This window comes from Bubalus bubalis, chromosome X (assembly GCF_019923935.1).
Source record: "Bubalus bubalis isolate 160015118507 breed Murrah chromosome X, NDDB_SH_1, whole genome shotgun sequence".
NCBI lineage: Eukaryota > Metazoa > Chordata > Mammalia > Artiodactyla > Bovidae > Bubalus > Bubalus bubalis.
The window spans coordinates 29,517,554-29,532,783 of NC_059181.1; the positions used below are offsets into that span (position 1 = coordinate 29,517,554).

The following is a 15,230-nucleotide window of genomic DNA, read 5'->3' on the forward strand; positions in this document are numbered from 1 at the left end:
ATATATGCTATATATATATATGTAAAATGGAGTGTTGTGTGTGTGTGTCCTCAGTCACTCAGTTGTGTCTGACTCTTTTTCGACCCCATGGAAGGTAGCCTGCCAAGTTCCTCTGACCATGGGGTTTTCCAGGCAAGAATACTAGAGCGGGTTGCTATTTCCTCCTCCAGGGGATCATCCCAATCCAGGGATCGAACCTGAGTCTCCTGTGTGTCCTGCAATGGCAGGTGGATTATTTACCACTGACCTAACTGGGAAGCCCATAATGGAGTATTATTCAACCTTAAAAAGAAGGAAACTTTTTCATTTGCAATAACAGAGATGACCTAGAAGACATTGTGCTAAGTGAAATAAGCCAGACACAGAATGACAAATACATGATACCACTTAAATGAGGAATCTAAAACAGGCAAACTGATAGAAGCAGAGTAGGATGGTGATTGCCAGGGCCTGGGAGGAGGCGTAATGTGGAAGTGATTGTCAAAGGACACAGATTTTCAGTTATACACGATGAATAATTTCTAGAAATGTAATGTGTAGCATAGAGCCTATACTTAACAATTCCATATTGGATACTTAAAGTTTTGCTAAAAGGATTGTTAATTGTCCTTGCTCCTCCTCACCTCCACAAAAATAAATGAGTAAATCAATAAAGAGCATAGGAGGAAACTTTTGGAGGTAATGGACATGTTTATGGCATAGATTGTAGCGGTGGTTTGGAAGTGTATCAGATCAGATCAGATCAGATCAGTTCAGTCGCTCAGTCCTGTCTGACTCTTTGCAACCCCATGAATTGCAGCACGCCAGGCCTCCCTGTCTATCACCAACTCCCGGAGTTCACTAAGACTCACGTCCATCGAGTCAGTGATGCCATCCAGCCATTTCATCCTCAGAAGTGTATATTTATTTCCAAACATCGAGTTGTATACATTAAATGAGTGCAGTTTTTTTTATTTGATAATCATATCTCAATAAAGTGTTTTTTTTAAAAAAACAGCAGATATTTGGTCTTATTTGGGGTTGTAGTCTGAGCATAATGCAAAGTGTGCTGCTGCTGCTGCTAAGTCGCTTCAGTCGTGTCCGACTCTGTGCCACCCCATGGACGGCGGCCCAGCAGGCTCCCCGTCCCTGGGATTCTCCAGGCAAGAACACTGGAGTGGGTTGCCATTTCCTTCTCCAGTGCATGAAGGTGAAAAGTGAAAGTTAATTTGCTCAGTCCTGTCTGACTCTGTGCGACCCCATGGACTGTAGCCCACTAGGCTCCTCCATCCATGGGATTTTCCAGGCAAGAGTACTGGAGTGGGGTGCCATCTGTAAAGTGTACAGTAGGCACTTTATATTTAATCAATAAAAGCAGAAAGAAAGAGTATAAATAAGGAAAAGACTGTTAATTTTTGGTTTACCTAAATCCTTCTTGTGCTTTTTCTTCTAAAAATTAAAGTTACATGCTTGTATTTGCTTATACTATTTAGGAATATAAGATAAATTCTAATGGATTAGGCTGCATGCTTATTTTCTTGTTTATTTCCCAATTATTATTTGAGAAGGATCTCTTTATTTTTTCTGTTGGCTGTGAAGCATGCTGGACCATCCCCAACCAGGGATCAAACCCACCCATGCCCCCTGCATTGGGAGCAGGGAGTTGTAAACAGTGGACCAACAGAGAAGTTCTGAGAATGAACTTTTTGGTAGGCTTACTAGTACTGTGGATGCTTTTTAAAAAACTGGAACAACAGCAACCTCCAAAACAAGATCCTGTCCATTGAATTTTAGAGTCTAGGAGGTACTATTATATGAAAAGATGGTGAGATGCTCTCTATGACCAAAAGCAGGGTTCTCCAAACTTCAGGCCTCCAACCAGCACCTCCTGTGAGATCAGCAGCAGCATTTAGATTAGAAATAAAATTCACAATAAATGTAATGTGCTTGAATTATCCCAAAACCATGCCCCATTCCCAGTCTGTGGAAAAACTGTCTTCTACAAAACCAGTCCCTGGTGCCAAAAAGGTGGGGAATGCTGAAAGACCAAGTCAAAAGCAGGGGTAAGGAGGGCAGGCAGTTGGAGTTGAAAGCAAGTGTAAATGGCCTGCGGTGAGGCAGTTTGGAGCCTTGTTGTTGTTCAGTCATTAAGTCATGTCCCACTCTTTGTGACCCCATGGACTGCAGCTCACCAGGCCTCCCTGCCCTTCACTATCTCCCAGAGTTTTCTGAAACTCAAGTGCATTGTCAGTGATGCCATTGAACCATCGTGTCCTCTGCTGCCCCCTTCTCCTCCTACCCCAAATCTTTCTTTCCTAGCATCAGGGTCTTTTCCAATGAGTTGGCTCTTTGCATCAGGTGGCCAAAGTATTGGAGCTTCGACTTCAGCATCAGTCCTTCCAATGAATATTCAGGGTTGATTCCTTGAGGATGGACTGGCTTGATCTCCTTGCTGTCCAAGGGACTCTCAAGAGTCTTCTCCAAGACCACAGTCAGAAAGCATCAATTCTTCGATGCAGCTTTCTTTATAGGCCAACTCTCACATTTGTACATGACTACTGGAAAAACCATAGATATAGGTACCTTTGTCGGCAAAATGATGTCTCTATTAATTCAATGTCTAGGTTTGGAGCCTTAGGAAAATGCAGAGCCTTCAGTGAGAAGTCATATTAAGTGAAGTTGTCTCGTGGGCTAGAGAGACAGTGGGAGTGGTGGGCATAGCCAGATTCTCAGATGGAGGGCCTCAGAGAGTCCAGAGACTCCTGCACTGGTGACATTCACCCTGGGTTGAGGGAGCCAGAGACGTTTCCATTAAGAAGGTACTCGATTATTTTTATCTTGTGTGTAACTGGGCAAATTCTAGGCAAGTTCTAGATTTTTTGTTGGTACTTAGATACATGGAAATATTGGTAATTTAGATGAAAGGGGAGCTAGGAGGGAAGATACTGGTCAATGACAAAAATTCTAAGAACTTTGAGTTGTTTGCAACTGGGAAAGATTCGACCTCAAGCACATTCTATGTTAGATCCTCTGCTGTGATTATTACATGATTGTCCTTGCTAGGCAACATTTTAATTCACTGTGATGTTCTTTGTCTTGGAGTTTGGTTAATGTGCTGGAGTTCAGAAGGCTAGTGAATCAGCATGTGAAACAATTGACCAGCTTAAACTGCTTTTGCCTCCTCAAAGAGATGGTGGATTAATCACACCTTGGGTCATTTTACAAAGAAAGAACTGCATGTGTCCAAGAAGGAACCCATGACCTCAGGATGACCCTGGAGCCAAGATCCTCAATTTGGGGGAACTCAGAGAATACAAATGTTGCCCCAAGGGCCATTGCAAAATGAGAAGTCCTTCAATAAGGAAAGCCTGGCTTCCTGTATCCTGAGTAGCTGATGGACTAATTTAAAACTAGCCAATTAGCTTCCAAGTTAGAAATTCCCATGACCCCTTAGATTTCACCCAGGCTGCTGGATTGAAGAGAGATTTGATTCCTGCTTTGGTCGGCCTTGCAGTAAAGCTCTTTTCTCAAGAGCTCTTGCCATACATATTGGCTTCTGTGCACATCTGTCAGTGAGCCCATGTTCAGTGAGTTTGGGCAGCCTAGTTGAAATTTAGGACTTGTGACCATCTGCTTGATGCACTTAGCCCCTGGTGGTTCTCAGCACCAACCCTGAGTGGCCACCTCGACTGAGTTTGTCTAGAAAGTCAGCTCTCAGGTTCCTGTTTCCTAGCCATGGCACTCTGGGCTCCTTGGGCTTCTTTGGCTCCTTTCCTTTTAAGAAAAGGAATAGCTCCTGGATCATATATCTTTGGGGCGAGTAACCTCATTACAATGATCCCATAGCTAAATGTGCTATATGTAGTTAGAATGTGCCTGTAGTCTAATAACAGAGAAGGCAATGGCATCCCACTCCAGTACTCTTGCCTGGAAAACCCCATGGATGGAGGAACCTGATGGGCTACAGTCCATGGGGTCACTAAGAGTCAGACACGACTGAGCAACTTCACTTTCACTTTTCACTTTCATGCACTGGAGAAGGAAATGGCAACCCACTCCAGTGTTCTTGCCTGGAGAATCTCAGGGATGGCAGAGCCTGGTGGGCTGCCATCTATGGGGTCGCACAGAGTCGGACACGACTGAATCGACTTAGCAGCAGCATCAGTAGTCTAATAATCTCATCAGGACTGTGGGTTAGAGAGGACTGGACTGCTGGATGGCATCACCGACTCAATGGAAAGGAGTTTGAGCAAACCCCAGGAGATAGTGAAGGACAGGGAAGCCTGGCATGTTATAGTCCATGGGGTGGCAAAGAGTCAGACACACCTGAGCAACTGAACAATGACAACAACACTGTGGGTTAGGGTCCCGCCTAGTGGAGTTTCTTCCATCTGGATAAAATCCAGAGGCTAGGATGAGGGGTTGGTTAGGGACCCTCCTGAGGGGACAGTGCAAGAAGTTAGAGCTGCTGAGGTATTCAAGGATTGGGTTAGAGCCCCGAACACTACGTTAAGGTCCCAGGTCTTTGGATTTATTTACCTATGTTTAACTATGTCTGACTGTTATATGTGTTGCGATTGGCTAATAGGAATTTGGCTATTGGATGACTGTGACAAAATTTTATTAAACCTGTTATTAATGAGGGTCCTCTGAATCGGGAGATAAATGCCTTGCTCCTGGACTGGAAACCTTGCTTTATGGAGGTGATGGAGTTTTTTTACTCATGCTTTTGGCCACCTGATGCAAAGAGCTGACTCATTTGAAAAGACCCTGATGCTGGGAAAGATTGAGGGCAAGAGGAGAGGGGACGACAGAGGATGAGATGGTTGGATGGCATCATCGACTCAACGGACATGGGTTTGGGTGGACTCTGGCAGTTGGTGATGGACAGGGAGGCCTGGCGTGCTGTGGTTGATGGGGTCACAAAGAGTCGGACACGACTGAGTGACTGAACTGAACTGAAGGTGATTGCCTGTAGATATTGTTACAGATGGATATCCTTTTTCAAAAAAAAAATACATTTACTGGAGAATTATTGATTTACAATCTTGTGTTTCAGGTGCACAGCAAAGTGATTCAGTTACATATATATTCAATCTTTTCCAGATTCTTTCCCTACAGGTTATTATAGAATATTGAGTAGAGTTGCCTATGCTATGTTGGAGGTCCTTTTCGGCTATCTATTTTATATATTGCTGGTTTGTGTATGTTCATCCCAATTTCTAATGTATCCATCCCCCCCATGTTTCCCCTTTAGTAATCATAAGTCTGTTTTCAGAATGTGAGAGTCTGTTTCTGTATTTTAAATAAGTACATTTGTGTCATTTTTTAAAATTAGGTAGTACCTTTGAGTGATATAATATGGTATTTGTCTTTGTCTGACTTACTTCATTCATTATGAAAATCTCTTAAGTCCATCCGGTGCTGCAAATGACATTATTTCATTCTTTTTTATGGCTGAGTATGATTCCATTGTATTTACGTATCACATTTTTATTCATGGACCTGTAGGTAGTTTCCATGTCTTGGCTATTGTAAACAGTGCTGCAGTGACCATGGGTGTGCTTGTACCTACTCGAATTATGGTTTTCTTCAGATATATGCCCAGGTAGTCTATTTTTTAAATGTTATTGGAGTACAGTTGATTTACAATATTGTGTTAATTTCAGGTATATGGCAACGTGATTCAGTTATACATATATGTACATTCATTAATTTTCAGTTTCTTTTTTCATATAGGTTATCACAGAATATTGATTAGAGTTTCCTGTGCTACGTAGGAGGTCCTTGTTGATTATCTATTTCATATATAATGGTGTGTGTATGTTCATCCCAAGCTGCTGATTTCTCCCTCCCTCACTACATTTCCCCTTTAGTAACCATAAGTTTGTTTTCATCATCTGTCTTTCTGTTTTGTAAAAAAGTTCATTTTATCATTTTCTAAAATTAGATTGCACATATGAGGGATATATTTGTCTTTGTCTGACTGATTCGCTTAGTGTTACAATCCCTAGGGACACCCATGTTGCTGCAGATGGCATTCTTTCATTCTTTGTTATGGCTGAGTAATACTCCTTTGTATTTACAGACCACGTCTTTATCTACTCCTCTGTTGATGGACATTTAGGTTGCTTCCATGTCATAGGTATTGTAAATAATGCTGCAATGAACATTGGGTGCTGTACCTGTTTCGAATTATGATTTTCTCTGGATATATTCCCGGGAGTGGGATTGCTGAATATTATGGTGGTATTATTTTTTTGTCTTATTTTCCTGGAGTATAAGTGATTTACAGTGTTGTGTTAGTTTCAGGTGTATAACAAAGTGACTCAGTTATACATACACATGTATTCCTTCATTTTCAGATTCTTTTCTCATACAGTTTATTACAGAATATTGAGTAGAGCTCTCTCTGCTATACAGTAGGTCCTTTTTGGATATCTCTAGTATATATTGTTGTGTATGTGGACTTCCCGGGTGGTGCAATGGTAAAGAATCCACCTGCCAATGGAGGAGACACAAGAGAAGCATGTTCCCTGATCGGGAAGATCCCCTAGAGTAGGAAATGGAAACTCACTCCAGTATTCTGGCCTGGAAATTCCATGGACAGAGGAGCCTGTTGGACTACAGTCCATGGAATCACAAAGAGTCCAACACGACAGTTGTATATGTTTATCTCAAGCTCCTAATGTATCCCTCCCTCAACATTTCTCCAATGGTAACCATAAGCTTGTTTTAGGTATCCAAAAGTCTTTTTCTATGTTGTAAATAAGTTCATTTGTGTCATTTTTAAAAATTGGATTCTACATATGAGTGTTGTCATATGATATTTGTGTTTCTGTGTCTTACTTAGTATGACATTCCCTAGGTCCATCCATGTTGCTGCACATGGAATTATTTCTTTTTTTATGGCTGAGTAATGTTTCATTGTACCACATCTGCATTATTCATTTCTCTGTAGATGGACATTTAAGTTACTTCCATGTCTTGGCTAATGTAAATAGTGTTATAATGAAGATTGGGTACATGTGTATTTATGAATCATAGGTTTCTCTGGATATGTGCCAGGAGTGGGATTGCTGGATCATATGGTAACTCTATTTTTAGTTTTTCATGGAACTTTCATAATGTTCTCCATAGTGACTGTTCTCTACACTCCATCATTTATTGTTTTCAGATTTGGGGATGATGACCATCCTGGCTGGTGTACTTATCATTTGCATTTCTCTGATAATTAGTGATGTTGAGCATCTTTTCATATGCTTTTTGGTCATCTGTATGTCTTCTTTGAAGGAATGTTTGTTTATACACTCTGCCTACTTTTTTATGGGATTGTTTATTTGACACAGAGGTGCATGAGCTATTTATATATTTTGGAGATTATTCGGCTGTTGTTTGCCTTGTTTGCAAATATTTCCTCTCATTCTCTGAGTTGTCTTTTTGTTTATGGTTTCTTTTGCTGTATGGAAGCTTTTGACTTCAATTAAAGGTCACCTGTTTGTTTTTGTTTTTATTTTCATTACTCCAGGAGGTGGATCAAAAACCATTTTACTAAAAGAAAAAAATACTGCTGCAACTTATGTCAAACAGTGCTCTGCCTAGGTTTTCCTCTGAGAGTTTTATAGTGTCTAGCTTTACATTTCAGTCTTTGATCATTTTTTAGTTTATTTTTATGTATGGTGTTAGAGCATATTCTAAATTCATTATTTTACATGTAACTGTCCAGTTTTCAAGGCACCATTTATTGAAGAGACTGTCTTTTTTGGTTCACTAGTATTTTGTTCAGGATTTTTCCATCTGTGGTCTTCAGTGATAGTGGCCTGTTGTATTCTTTTCTTTTCTTTTTTTGTGTGTGTGCTTATCTATCTCGATTTGCTCTCAGTGTGATGGTGGCCTCATAGAATGAGCTTGGGAGTGTTCCTTCCTCTGTAATTTTTGAGGACTACAGTGGAAAAAATTGGTCAGTAAACTGCAGAGCTCAGTTTGGGCTGAGGAGTGGCCAGGAAGACCGAAGACAGCTGACCTAATAGTAATAAATTCCATCCAGGCACCAAAACTCCAAATTTAAAGCAATAGCCTGAAAAGAGACATGTGAAGGAAACAAAGCCTCTGATAATCACCTTTCTTAAATACCAATTAATCCAACCTTGTCAATGCTTATATAACACTCCAGTCCTGTTGGTACAAAAATTTGGGACCCGGGATTATCATTTTCTACAGAATTTGAGACTCATTAACCAAATCGAGGATGATTTCCCACAAGCTTGAAGAATGTACAAAGAGAAATGGGAGGATTGAAACATAAAGCATTGACCAGTTTAAAGTGGTTTTGCCTTCTTAAAACAGGTTGTTGATTAATCAAACCTTGAGTTATTTTTAGAGGCAGCACTATGCATGTGCCAAAAAGGAGCCTATGTTTCCAGGATGACTGCAGAACCAAGAGGGTTCAGTCTGTGGAACTCTCAGAGTAGGAATGTTGCCAGGGGAGAACTGTATGAAGTCCTTCAATGCAGAAAATCGGGCTTCTAGCAGCATGAATAGCTTACATGAACTAATTCAAGACTAGCCAATTAGCTTCTAAGTTTGCAGTTCCCCTAACCCCTTTCATTTTACCTCAAACTCTGGATTGAGGAGACAGATTTGAGAGCCCAACTTCCTGTCTTTTTGCTACTCCAACTTGGATTAAAGTTTTTCTCTCAAAACCCAGTCCATAGTATTAGCTTCTAGGTGCATCAGGCAGTGAGCCCTTGCTGGGGAACACTAGTGACTGATAGGCCAGGGATTAGATTCCTCTCTGAATTCCTCTAGATCTGACGCTGTTATACTCCTCTTGCTCTAAAGCAGAGCTTGTGTTCCTTAACACTCAAATGTATCCTGGGATAAAAGTAAGGACTCTGGATATATTCCAATACACTTCTTCAGGCACAAAGCCTTGAAGGCTACATCAATAAATGACATGAATAAAGAAGAGAAACAGATGATAGGGACAGTAAGTTCGTCTCTCTGTGCAGTGTCCAATAACCTCAATCAGAATAGCACAAAACCATCTTGGATCACTTTTTTCCTTTAGAATTGTACTCATATCTCAGATATGGTGACTTGGGTTCTAGATCACTGCAGTAAAGTGAAAATGGCAATAGAGTAAATCAGTAGGAATTTGGGGGATTCCCAGTGCTTATAAAAGTTGTTAATCCTATTGTACACTTACTAGAAGATGTCTAAAAAATGCACATAGCTTAATTTACAAATGTGTTACAATAGTAACAAAGACAACTGATCAGAGCACCATAAGAAATAAAATAAGGAAAGAGATTAAAATATTTGAAGAATTAACAATATGTGGAACAGGGACCCCAAGTGAATACATGATGTTGGGAAATGATGCCATAGACATGTTCAATGCATGGTTACCATAAACTTTCAGTTTGTAACGAAACACAGTATTTGTGATGCATGATTACATGCAGTACAATGTTTCAAATGTATGCCTGTCAATCAATTAAAACAAGTCATGAGTAGAGACTGACTCTGGCTTTTGAAAAGGATGGAGCAGCATTTGTCTGTGGGAGCACACCCCATTCTGCCCCCTGCCTTCTGTGTTATTTTCCCCATCTCAGGTCAAGTCTGGGACATGAAACTGTAAGGTTTGCATTAGGGACACTGCTCAAGAGTTTGCTGGCATGTGGTGTTCCCCAGGAATCTTTTAATCCAAGAGCTAGACAAAATTTGGGCCCCAATAAGTGGGACAATCCCAAAGAAAGGCAAATGCCAAAGAATGCTCAAACGACCGCACAATTGCACTCATCTCACACGCTAGTAAAGTAATGCTCAAAATTCTCCAAGCCAGGCTTCAGCAATATGTGAACCGTGAACTTCCTGATGTTCAAGCTGGTTTTAGAAAAGGCAGAGGAAGCAGAGATCAAATTGCCAACATCCGCTGGATCATGGAAAAAGCAAGAGAGTTCCAGAAAAGCATCTATTTCTGCTTTGTTGACTATGCCAAAGCCTTTGACTGTGTGGATCACAATAAACTGTGGAAAATTCTTCAAGAGATGGGAATACCAGACCACCTGATCTGCCTCTTGAGAAATTTGTATGCAGGTCAGGAAGCAACAGTTAGAACTGGACATGGAACAACAGACTGGTTCCAAATAGGAAAAGAAGTTTGTCAAGGCTGTATATTGTCACCCTATTTATTTAACTTCTATGCAGAGTACATCATGAGAAATGCTGGACTGGAAGAAACACAAGCTGGAATCAAGATTGCCAGGAGAAATATCAATAACCTCAGATATGCAGATGACACCACCCTTATGGCAGAAAGTGAAGAGGAACTAAAAAGCCTCTTGATGAAAGTGAAAGTAGAGAGTGAAAAAGTTGGCTTAAAGCTCAACATTCAGAAAACGAAGATCATGGCATCCGGTCCCATCACTTCATGGGAAGTAGATGGGGAAACAATGGAAACAGTGTCAGACTTTATTTTTCTGGGCTCCAAAATCACTGCAGATGGTGACTGCAGCCATGAAATTAAAAAACGCTTACTCCTTGGAAGGAAAGTTATGACCAACCTAGATAGCATATTCAAAAGCAGGGACATTACTTGCCAACAAAGGTCTGTCTAGTCAAGGCTATGGTTTTTCCTGTGGTCATGTATGGATGTGAGAGTTGGACTGTGAAGAAGGCTGAGAGTGGAAGAATTGATGCTTTTGAACTGTGGTGTTGGAGAAGACTCTTGAGAGTCCTTTGGACTGCAAGGAGATCCAACCAGTCCATTCTGAAGGAGATAAGCCCTGGGATTTCTTTGGAAGGAATGATGCTAAAGCTGAAACTCCAGTACTTTGGCCACCTCATGCGAAGAGTTGACTCATTGGAAAAGACTCTGATGCTGGGAGGGATTGGGGGCAAGAGGAGAAGGGGACGACAGAGGATGAGATGGCTGGATGGCATCACTGACTCAATGGACATGAGTCTGAGTGAACTCCGGGAGTTGGAGATGGACAGGGAGGCCTGGCGTGCTGCGATTCATGGGGTCACAAAGAGTCGGACACGACTGAGCGACTGATCTGATCTGAAGTGGGGACTGGAGAGACAACCATCGTAAAATACAGGTCACTGAGAGACCTGCCCAAACTTGCTCTCAGGCCTAGAATGCCCAGACAGGACATTCCCTCTTATAAGCCTTGTAGTTCTCTGTGAGGTCAAAGTCTCAGTCTAAGAAGAATGGCCTCAGTTCAGTAGAGGGAGAATCTCAGGTTGGAGGGTCAGGTCCCAGGACTGGCCAGGACCATGGTGAGGTCCCTGAGTGAAGAAAGAAGTATCACTAGACCCACAAATGAGGAGGCTTTACACACCCCTGCCCCTATTCCTAACCCCAGAGGCTCCAGGCAGAGTTATAAGGATGAGAAGCCTCTTTATTTCTGTGTGGTCTCAGTGAGGGAAGGGCTTTTTCTCTCAGGATCAAACCTCAGTTCTGCAGAGGCGGGCGTCTTGGCCATCACCACAGTGAGGGTGAGGCCCATGGGTGCTAATGAGAGGGTCTCTCCCACCAAGGAGGAAGGCTCACAGAATGGCACTGCCACTGTCAAGGAGAGATGCTCAGAGACACGCCCTGACTCCCCACTAGGGATTTGGGGAGGCTAAGGCTTTGTTTGGGGGCAGGAGGACTCAAGTCCATGGAGTAAGGGGACTCGGGCTCGGACAGACGGTGCAGGGAGGACCCTAGGGGATGACCCAGGGACCGCTGAACACTGAACGATGGAGTCCCCACAAAGCCCCACCCCTGCCATCATCCCTCAGAGATCCCGCACAGGGTAGCCATCACCAGAATTGGCTCCCTCCAACTTCCGTGCTGGTGGCAATGAGCTCTGATTGTTGTTCAGGGTGTTCGTTTAAACCAGAGTGGATTCCCAGGACTGACCTGAAGGCAAGGTGAGGACCTGATGTGGACTCATGGGACCGTTGCCCCTCCTGTAACAAAGCAAAACCCACCAAGTCTCACCTCTATGGTCTGCAGGGGATGGTTCCCTCAACACTGTTAGGCTGAATTATCAGTAAATCTTGATCTAAGAGATTGTGTAAGATGAAAGAGATTACTTGATTCTATAATAGAAACCTAGGCCCCAACTCCAGCCATGGGGAGAGGCCCGAGTGCTAACTCAGCACTGGCAATAAAGATGGTGACACAAAGCAGCACCCATGCGCTCAATTCCCTGACTTCTCCTCTGCTGAACTCTAGGAGGTGAAGCTCTGTTGGAGGCTTGTGGACAGAGTTCAGGTAAGGGAGGAGTGTCAGACTCTAATAGACATGAAGATGGAGACTCCGAATGAGGACCATAGGACACCCTCCCACGGCTTTCCCCCACCCCACCCCCCGCGTGCCCCCGCCCTCCCCGTGCCCCCGCGTCCCCGAGCTATATGACACCCTGTGCACCATGGCCAGAAATGAGTCATCCTGACTTCCGTTTTACAGTTTCCTGGGAGTAAGGACTTCTATCCGGCAATCAGGCCTCTGGCTGGCGGAAGGTGGATTCCCAGCGCTGGTCCAGAGTTGTGAAAACTGAGTTGGGACTGAGGCAGGGGCCACTCAGCCCATAACCAAGAGGGCCACACTAAGTTTCATTGCAGCTGTGAGCCTTGGGAAGCTCTGGCAGAGCCATCAAACTGAGTTCTGCCTGGGGAAGGCTCAGGGATGGGAGGGCTTTGGTCAGGAGTAGCCCCTGCTTGCAGATAGAGGATACCTCTGTCCTAACTGCAGTGAATTGAGCACCCTAAGTACTGATTGGGGGGCCTTCCCCATTTGGGGGTGGTATCACAAAGCAGAGCGCCTACGTATCTAGGGGGCTCCAGTGAAGGGTACTCATCTATGTCTTATCCTGACTTTGCCCCTCCAGGAACTCGGGGAATTCAGGACTTTGCTCTGAGGCTGAATTACCCAGGTTATCAGTGGGAGGAGTCCTGAGTTCTACCCAGACCGGAACGAGGTCTAAGGTGAACACCAACTCTAAATGTAAGTTGTCATAAATTTTGGCTCTTTTCCAAGTGGAAACCTAGCGTATCTGTGAAGCTGAATGAGTCTTCTCACTTTTGTCTGGAGAGTTCAGAGATATGAGGATGTTGGAATATGTGAATGGCCTCAATTCTGCCAAGGGAGGAGGCCCAGGGCTTCAGAGGAGTCAGCATGAGGACCCTGAAAGAACAATGTTGATTGCTCTCACCCTAGAACAGGGAAAACAATAGAGAGCACCATCCCCCACCCCCACCCACCGCACAGCACTGAGAAGCCCAGGCATGGAAGTCAGGTGTATGTGAACCCTCCTTTCTTTTTGATGGTATGGGATTGGTGAGAGCCTTTGTCTGACAGGAGGTACACCAGAGCAGCAGACACCAGTGTCCCAGGCTCTACCTAGAGCCAAGGAAAGACCCTGAAAGAGGACGGAAAACCCCAGTGAGCCCAGGACAGAGTTCCCTAGAGCTGACTGCTGTGGGTGCCCCCTGCCAGGGACACTGGGCTGAGGTACCTCTTCAGTTCTTCAGGTATCACAGGAAGATGAGGACCAGCCTCTGGGGTATAAGCTTAGAGCCGCACAGAGGAGGGGGCCCTGCGCCTGCCGAAAGTTGATACGATTGTCCTGAATATGAACCGAGAGGACCCCCACCCTCCAGAATAGAGGGGGTTATCCTCAAGGACTGGCCCACTGCTCCTCAGCCCCAGGAAGCAGGCGGCAGGGCTGGCAGGCTGCAGCCTGAGTCTCAATTATTTTGACAGAGTTCTCAAGAGGACAGGGTGATCAGATCAGGAGTCCTCTGGGTTTGTAGAGCAGTGCCCACATGGAAACCTGCAGAGTGGGCCTTCTTAAAGGCCGAGTGGTGCCTCCCTGCCGCGGGCACTCACATCCTCTCATCCTCTCTCCTCTCTGCCCAGATCACGTGCTGTTCTACCTGCACTCCTGCCTGTTGTCCTGACCACAGTCACCATGCCTCGGGGTAAGAAGGCTAAGCTCCACACCTGTGAGAAACGCCGCCAGGCTCAGCATGGCACCCAGGATCTGAGGGGTGCTCAGGTCACTGCCACCACCATGGAAGCACTCTCATCTTCCTCCAGTCCTGGTCCTGGGGTTGATGCTAAGGGAAAGTCCAGTGCTAGGTCTTGTAACCATCTCAAGAGTCCTCAGGGGCCCTTGGCCACCACCACTGTGCCTGCAGGTGTTTCTCCCACAAGATCATCCAAAAGAGCCCTTGGGAAAATTGGAAAAAAGCGAAATTCCTCTCAACCCCCTCTCTCCAATGTGCGGTCTGGAAAACACTCACTAACCAGGCAGACAAGTCTGTTGGTGCAGTTCCTGTTACGCATGTATAAGATGAAAAAGCCCATTAAGAAAGCAAATATGCTGAAGATCATTGATAAAAAGTACCAAAATTGATTCCTCAGGATCCTCAAAAGTGCTTCTGACAGGATGGAGGTGGTATTTGGTATTGACGTGAAGAAAGACAACACTGCCAAGCATTCTTATGTCCTTGTCCACAAGATGAATCTCCCTGGCAACAGGATCGTGCACCATGGCAGGGGTTTTTCCAAGACCGGTCTCCTGATGAATCTCCTGGGTGTGATCTTAATTAAGGGCAACTGCGCCACAGAGGAAGACATCTGGGATTTCGTGGGTAAGATGAATATCTATGCCGGGAAGAGGCACTCCATATTTGGGGAGCCCAAGAAGCTCATCACCCAAGATTTGGTGCAGCTGAAGCATTTGGAACATCAGCAAGCACCCGGCAGTGATCCAGCATGCTATGCGCTCCTGTGGGGTCCGAGAGCACACCCTGAAGCGAGCAAGATGAGAGTCCTGGAGTTCCTGGCCAGGATTAACCATTTGGATCCCAGTGCCTTCCACTTTGGGTATGAAGAGGCTTTGAAAGATGAGGAAGAGAGGGCCCAAGCTAGCGGATGTCCCAGTGTTCCCCCAGCAGTTCCTTCCACACCTAGTTAAGCTGAGGCAAATTCTTCACTTTGTGGCTCAAGAGAGTAGTCAGTGTTCCAAGTAGTATAGGACTGGACGTCACTGAGGATTCATAGTGTAAAATACCTTGGTGTTCCTGTTCTGTATGGGGAATTTAGAAATAAACTTGTGTTTTTAAGGTCTCTACTTTTCTAATGCTGCTCATAAATGAAAGCTTACCTAGCTTATAATCTAAGTGTATGAATGACATCAGTCACACTTTTATTGGTCTTAAGGATAAGAGTTTTTCTGTTGTGT

General features: G+C 44.2%; 1 pseudogene; it reads left to right on the forward strand.

The window, feature by feature from the left end:
* The first annotated feature begins 13,952 nt into the window (after positions 1-13,952).
* Positions 13,953-15,115, forward strand: LOC112582197 (annotated as a pseudogene).
* Positions 15,116-15,230: the final 115 nt, after the last annotated feature.